At 37.2% G+C, this 8,622-nt stretch overlaps 1 pseudogene; it reads right to left on the bottom strand.

Moving 5' to 3' along the window:
* Positions 1-4,344: 4,344 nt before the first annotated feature.
* On the bottom strand, positions 4,345-7,281 carry LOC131032042 (disease resistance RPP13-like protein 4; annotated as a pseudogene).
* Between the last annotated feature and the right edge of the window lie 1,341 nt (positions 7,282-8,622).

Below are 8,622 nucleotides of genomic sequence, written 5' to 3'. Positions count from 1 at the left end.
GGTCATAAGCCTTGACAAAATCAATCTTAATGAACATGACCTTCTGCTTCAAACACCAAGCCCATTCTATACCTTCCCAAATGGAAATGATGTTATCCAGAATGAACTTGGACTTAATGAAACCAGTTTGTTTAGGATTGATAACAAGAGGCAACATGTGGCAGATTTTAAAGCTAAGGCTTTGGCAATAATCTTGTAGGAAACATTGTAGAGAGTGATGGGCTGCCAATTTCAGATATCATCTGAATCGCCAACTTTAGGTATGAATTTAATATTTCCCTGATTGATAAGACTGCCAAGAGATTTATTTTGAAGAGCCTCGAGATAAACCTTATGGAGGTCTAGCCCCACCAAATCCCACAAGGATTTATAAAATTTGCAAGGAAAGCCATCAATGCCAAGTGCCTTGTCATCGGCCATCGAGAACACCACCTCCTTGAGGTCCTCGATGGTGAGAAGGTTGTCACATAAATTCCTCTGAGCCAGAGTTAGCCTAGTTGGCATGACAACCAAGAATTTTTGAAGGGCCATCTGTCATTCATGAGTGGGGTCCTGAGCAGTGAAAACTTTCTCATAATGATGAACAAAGGCCTGGAGAATGTCACGAAGCTTAGAAAGAACTTGAGAGCCTTCCTTGATCCTTTGAATGCCAGAAGAGGAGTGCTTGGCCCGAAGGGAAAGAAAAAAACTCCTCGGAGGAACGATCACCAATCTTAATCCAATGAAGTCAAGCCTTGATTTTAGCTCCTTTGGCAGCGTAGCTGTCAACAATTTGCTTCTAGTGGTGCAACTCTGCAACCCTAATCTGGAGGGTCAAGGAAAGAGGATTGGCATCCAAAGCCTTCGTGGAAGCACGAAGATCAAATGTGGTCGCCTGATAAGACCGCTTGTGAAAAATGGCCAGTTGACAACCATAAATGTGAAGAAATCTCCCAGTGCACAAAATGGTGGCACACAACCAATCAATCCAATGAGAATGAGTTGGCAGTTTGCACTCCAAGTTCCAAATTGTCATGATATGTGCCAAGGTGGGTTTATGCTGGAGCAGTGACATGTTAAGAAAAAACTACGTCTTGCTAGCATGTGCTTGTCTAGCTTCCCATTCAATACAAAAATGAATGGGGAAATGATCGGATAGAGTGGCATCCACTAACGGCACTAGTGGGAAAGGTGTAGAGCTAGAAAAAGAAAAAAAAGAATGAGCCAAAATCATGGCATGATCAAGATGTGTAAAGACCCTACTAGAGCCTGCATAGAAGTTTCTCCAAGTGTGTCATAGAGAATGATTTTGGCGACATCCCATATAATTTATTATGCATGTAGTACCATGCCTCGCGTTCACCAACTATCCACCGAGATGGCAAAACTCCTTCCTTGTCCTTAGCCAACTCAACCATGTTGAAATTCCTATAGACAAGCCAAGTGGCAATGGTGAGTGAGTTAGCAATCCATCTCCACAATAGAGATATTTTGACAACATCATTAGTAGCATAGATATTGACAATACCAAAGGAATGATTGTCAATATTAAGAAGCACCTAGACAAGCCGTTGCATCAAATCAGTCCCATGATTGACAACACAAGAATGCAAGCATGGGGAAAGGAATAACATCACACCTCCCCAGTCGACCTCATGACTAGTATAGAAGAAAGTACTAGCAAGCCAAATGGAACAACAAGCAGCAGCAAGCATAAAACCCACAATTTTCACTTCTTGAAGGCATAGAACATCAACACCATTTAACTTATGAGAGTATCCCGAATAGGAATACTTCCAGGAGAGTTCTGAAAGACCCCGCACATTCCAAGAAATAAAATTCATGAAAAAATCGAATCCATGTTGTCAAAATCTGGCCCATCTAGGTGAGCATAGTGCCTATCTGAAGAGGAGGCAAAAATATGCACTTCTCCTGGCCCTACAACTCCTCATCATGAGAGCGAGAAGGGTTGCGAGACCGTCGAGGTCACATCATCGTAGGAGGAGAACTTGAATGTTGAGAAACCATTACAGAGGCTGCGGTGAAGCCATAGGCACAGATTGTGGTGGCAGGACAACATTCCCCTAATTACTAGGGTTTGAAAGGTCCTTAGCGGACTTTGAGGTTCTATTTTTTTGGCTGACCATAGTGGTCCATTTCTCATCAAATTTCGACTCATTTTAATCCCCTTGATGGGAAGGCTCACCTCGAGGCTGAGGTTGAGGGCGTGGAGTAACCAAGGGACAATCCCTAATCTTATGTTTAGGAGACTGGCAATGGTAACAAGTATTGGGAAGGCTAAAATATGTAGCCTTCTGGGTATGTCGTAAAGACCCTATTTAGATGTCAATGGACTCTTTGAGGTCTTGTTACAAATTAACTTCTACACAGACCCATTTTGAGGATGAGACTCAAAGAACCTATCAAGTTCAATACATAAAAATATATCAATAGAGGAGGCAATATTTTGAAGAAAGGGCACACAAGGCAAAGGCAACCTAGGAAATTCAATCCAAACTGGCACCCAAAGCCTAGCGTCATCAGAGATGGTAAAGTCATGGGTCCAAGGTTGGAAAACAAGTAGAGAAGACCTAACATACCAAGGTCCATGCTGCAAAGTCTCAAAAACTTATTGGGAATTCTCAAAACAAAAAAGAAAAAAACCTTTAGTCAAGTTTTGAATCATGGCCAAGCGGACCACATGAGGGGCCCAGGCTTTGGAAACCCAGTCTTTGAGCACACTTTCAGGGGGAGTTCTTCCTACAAAGTAACCAACAAGAGTATGTTGTTCTAACTATTGACATGCAAGGTCAAAATCTGGGGTGGGTAAAACCACATCAACTAGAGGAATAGTGGACTTACCTTGTGAAACACCTTCGGAACAAATTTTGGAGGTTGCTTGTTTTGATGGGGAGTCATTTCGCAAAGCCACACCGCGAACTCCAATTGAAATAGCCACGCTAGGGCCAGATGAAGACATTATAAAGTCTCAAAAATCCTGCAGCAAATGCAACTATCCGGTAGATAGCCAAAAATATTGTGCCAAGGGCGCGGTATGCCATTGGGACTGCTAAAGTTTAGCAGCAGAAGCTCTAAACCCTAGCAGAGTTGATTTACCACCTCAAGTTTATTTTTCGTCTCTGTTTTTAATTTCAATACCTTGGTTTTGTGTTTGGTATATAGCTATTAAAATTTCTAATAATAATATTAGTTTCATTTGGCAAAAATTCAATGCTAGAAACATATTTTAACCACTTTTATCACATTAAACATACAATTTAGTCACATTTACCACATAATTCCTCCCTAGAAAAATAAATTCTCAATACCTAAATATTAGACAATATCCTAATTCCTTTGGTAGATATTTATTCATAAAATCCTCCTTTTGAATAAAAAATGTTACAAATTTGTAGAGGATGTAGATATCTAAAACAAAACATATTGCAAGAGGGATGATGTATTATGGTTTGCAAAACATAAAATATATCATGTGTAAACTTGGACACAAACCTTAGGGCCTTCCATGGATTGATATCATAGTGGGATAAAGAATCAAACATAAAATAAAATTGAGAACTAAAGAACATAGAAAATTAATAAACAATTAAATTTATATAATGTAGTAATTAGATATAGTAATTTTTTTATCATTACATGAGAATATGTTCTACAATGGTAGCAAGATAACAATTTTGCCATATACATAAAAACTACTTCACATCCATAATATTTTTTTAGGAAAATTGAAACTATAAAATAACTTTTAAATAAATAAAATAAAATAATTATTAAGTTTAAAAAAAAAATTGAATTAAAAATACAAAAACATATTTTTTGTAAACATAAATAAATAAAATAAATTTTAGCTATATAGTATAATCTTTAAATAAATGAATCAACTCTTTAGTGAGTAAAATAATTTTTACGTTTATAAAAATAATTTTGAAATAGAAATAAAATAATTCTAAAATAAAAAGAAATGATTCTCAAGCAAATAAAGTAACATAAGATTAATATTTTATATTATTTTAGAAGATATATTTGAAAATATTATATTTGTATACATATAAATTATAATATAAAATATGCTGATTGATTTTAAAAAATATTAAGTGATCATTGCATATATATATTTTTTTTTCATAACTTCTTTATATACATTTATTTTATTTTTTCAAACTTTATATATATTATGTAAACATATTTAAAGATTAACATTCTTTCGCTATAAATCATACATATTATAATGAATACTAATCTATTTATAAATTAATAATGAATTATATTAATATTTTTCCAATATTAAATAATTTTTCAAAACTTCATACAATTTTTTCTCTACACATAAGTCAGATATGTCAGATATTATATATGATAATGAAGTGCAACAGAATTATAAAAATATACTCATTTTGCATTTGACTACCCCAAACTCTACCACCCTCTATTAATAACATTGGGGTTATTAGCTTTTATTTTTTTCCATAATTCCCCATCCTCCCTCATCATATAATCCACTTCTGTTCTTTTAAAGTGGCATCTTTTCAAGTTTTTCAGGAGCTCCAATCCACGTGGAACTTCGCTCAAACTGAAACAGTCTACTACCTCTAATATCTCAAGGCGTGACATTGCTCCATCCTCTAATTCTGGAAACTCTTCCAACGCTGAAAAGCTTAAAATTCTAAAATAACGTAATTGAGGGAATCCCCCTGACTTCCCAAACCCTTTTGGCAATGCTTTGCAAATATCATTACGAAACAAAGACAACACTAATAAGAAGGGCATCGTTTCCAATGCTGGATATTCAACACAACTGCAACTCCACAAATCCAATTGCATCAGATTTGAGAAGCCACATATCCAATTTGGCACTGCAAACCTTGTTAGGGAAAGGAATTCAAGATCCTTCATAGCTAGCATTTTCTCTGATAGAATACCATTGTCCACCGTAGAAAAGTTGAACATTGTTAGACTACGCATCTTCACCAACGTGGCAAGGATCCCATCTTTTATGCTTTCCAATTCAATTTCGTGACGAACAGTTATGCTCACCTCACGGAGGTTGACCAAACTGGCAAAATGCTCCAACCTGAAGAATTCATTCTCGTCAACAGATAGTTTGTTGCTAGTGCCTATTTTGAATGCCTGTAAAGACACAAGCTTTGACATTCCCCTCGGCATTTGTCCATCAAATTTTGCATCCATTATTACAGCCATATTCAAATGCTTCAGGCAATTGAGCTCACCAATCCACACAGGAAACCCTTTTAGATTCGAACAATAAGAAATGTCAAGAAAGATAAGACTCTTATTGTTTTTCACACATTCTGGTACCTCGACAATTTTTGTACTGCTTAAATTCAAAACTGTGAGCAGCTTCAAATTTCCAACACAATCTGGCAATGTCGAGATGTCAGTGCAACTCAAGTCAAGAACACGCAATACTCTGGAACCACTAAGCAAGAGTGCTGGAATATTTTGAATTCCTCTATTTTGTGTGAGAGAGAGTGTGCGAATACGTGATGCAGAATATGCCTGGCTGCTTGCCATTACATCTACATCACCATCAGCTATGCTTTTCTTGCCCATTAAAATCCTCCGGCACCTACTGCTTGCTTGCACAGTTGGACATATTTTGAAGGATTCCTCTACACTAAATGCACATTGACTTTCTTTCGCTATACTGATGACCAAATCCAGCAATAAATCATGCAATTTGAATCTTTTCCGTACCTGATCATAAATGTCGCCAACTCTGTCGATCAAACATAGACTATGAAGTTGACATAAATAACTCCATCCAATATCTAGCTTGTCCTGACACTCTTCTTGAGCAACATATCCTTCTCCTACCCACAGGTTTATGAGATATTGGGAGTCTATTTCCTCATCTTTGGGAAAGAAAGAAAGATACACAAAACAAGGTTTAAGATGAGGAGGGAGAGAATCATAACTCAACTTGAGAATAGGCATAATTGGATCGTCGGTACGAGATGCCTCGTTCAGGTGCCTCAATTTGGATTCCCACTCCCTTGACGATCTCTCCTCCGCCAGAGACGCTGCAACGGTTCTAACAGCCAAGGGCAATTTCGCACATTTTCCTTCGATTTCACGGGCAATATCTTTAAGATAACCTGGCGGTTGATTTCCCTGGAAGGCAAAAGCACAAAACAAGCTCCAGCTCTCTTCTTCAGACAAAGGTTGCAGCTCATAAACATGAGCATTCATGCTTTTGCACACATCTCTGCTTCGGGTAGTGACTACAATTTTGCACTGGCTATTATGCTCAGTTGGAAGGCCGAGTGCAGAAAACAACTTATACTCCCCAGTTGCTCTCCACACATCATCCAATACAATTAGGAACCTTGTGCTTTCTAAACGGTCATGAATCAACTCTGCAGCCTTCACTTCATCTACACTATCAATAACGTCCACGTCCAACCCTATTTCAAATGCTAAAGCAGCTTGCAACTTTTTAAGTAAGTCTGAGAGATAGAGAGCCAGATTGATTTCCCAAACTTATTCTTCTTATCCTTTACTCTGTTGAAGACATTTTGCAGTAAAAATGTCTTCCCAACGCCGCCCATACCAACGACGGCAATGGCAGGAGCAGCAGGGTCATCGAGTAAGCGGAGGACATCTTCAACCTTGGACTCAATAGCCACTGGTCGTGAACCGCTCTCTATTATATTTAAACCCCTCCACTTTACATTCTGAGATGTACTTCTGGAAGCTTGGCCTGGATGAGTCAGATCCCCAACAAGCTTGAGCTCTGCTGCATTTTCCATAATGGACCTCATTCTATCTTTCACGTCCTTAATCCGATGTGCCATTTTAAAGCGAAAGACTAATTGACAAGAAATGGAATGACAGACACAAGAGAATTGATCAACATTCTCTGCATCCCAAGTAGCATATTCATCCAGTATGTCTTCTACATCCCAAGCAGTATCTTGGAACTTTAGCATCCATCTTTTCACGGCATCATTCCGTGCACTATGCGCATCTGTAAAGCTGAGATAGCCTTTTAAATCATTGAGTTTGTCACTCAGCCATTCAAAGTCCTTGTTGAAGTTGAGGAAGAGTGAAGCCTCCTCAGTTACCAATTGCGCAATTTTTTCAACAACAACATCAACTAAAGCAGATGCCATAATTAAGTTTCTGAACAACAGAGAAACTGAAGCTATTGATCAATTCAAACCAGCAGAAGGGACAGCCGAAACTGCAAGGAATGTGAGTATGCCGAGGAAAGATATAAATTTATAAGTGTGTAGAACTTGCTGGAAGCGTTCCCAGTCTCTACTTCAATTATAGAGTTCTTCAGCCCTTTCCTATGTTGAGACGAAACTTTTCCACTACCCCATGTGACGGTCGCTTTCTGCAATCTGATCATATGCATTATGTCATGTCATCCTTCTTGTATATTTGTTTCCTTTTATAATACGGGCAACTCGTTTTGATAGTTTTAAAATTCTTTTTTGTCAAATAGCGTTTCCGTGGTGTAAATTGTATTGTCATGCCTCGTGTGCTCATTTAGTATATTTTTTTTGTCTTTTTATGCAACGGACATCTCGTGTGAAAAAGACTTATCATAATAAATAGAGCTATTTTCACCATGAGCTGTACATGCTTTTCTATATTCTTGGATCCCTAAAATAGACCAAAATAAACCAAAATAGAGCTATTTTCACCATGAGCTGTACATGCTTCTCTGTATTCTTGGATCCCTAAAATTTGTCATTATTGGAATATTCTTTTGCCTGTGAAAAGATTCATTGACATAAGCCAAATCAGAGCTATTTTCATGATGAGCTGCACATACTTCTGTCCACTCTTGTATCCCTAAAATATCTCATTACTAGAATATTCTTTTGCATGTGAAAAGACTCATTGGCATAAGCCAAAACAGAGCTATTTTCATGATAAGCTCCATATGCTTCTCTCTATTCTTGGAGGCCTAAAATTTATCATTATTGGAATATTCTTTTGCATGTGAAAAGGCTCATTGGCATAAGCCAAAATAGATCTATTTTCATGATGAGCTACATATGCTTCTCTCTATTCCTTGAGCCCTAAAATTTGTCATTACTGCAATATTCTTTTCCATGTGAAAAAAACTCATGAGCATAAGCCAAAACATAGCTATTTTCATGATGAGTTGCATGAGCTTCTCTTTATTCTTGGAACCCTAAAATTTCTCATTACTGGAATATTCTTTTGTGTGCAAAAAGACTCGTTGGCATAAGCTAAAATAGAGCTATTTTCATGATGACCTGCACATGCTTCTCTCTATTCTTGGTGTGGTTCCTCCAATTGTTTTCTCATATTTACCTTTTCTTTGTCATCAATCTACTCTATTTAATTTGTTAGCACAAAATATTTTGTTTCATTTTCCCCTTACCTTCTCTATTTACCTTTTCTTTGTCTTCAATCTACTCTATTTACTTTGTTAGCACAAAATATTTTGTTTCATTTTCCCCTTGCCTTGTTCTTTCCATGCAATGCATTTCACTTGTTGAAACTTTTTTACTGAGTTAAAAGAGTTAACTACAACATTCTTTGTTTACAACTGAAATCTGCTCATGCCACCTGGCAAATTGAAAAAACTCCATTCTTGATTTGATTTGCAATTGGTAATTT

The sequence above is a fragment of the Cryptomeria japonica genome, chromosome 4 (genome assembly GCF_030272615.1).
Source record: "Cryptomeria japonica chromosome 4, Sugi_1.0, whole genome shotgun sequence".
NCBI lineage: Eukaryota > Viridiplantae > Streptophyta > Pinopsida > Cupressales > Cupressaceae > Cryptomeria > Cryptomeria japonica.
Note: the sequence above shows the minus strand (reverse complement) of the source record. Positions and strands in the feature narration are given on the sequence as shown.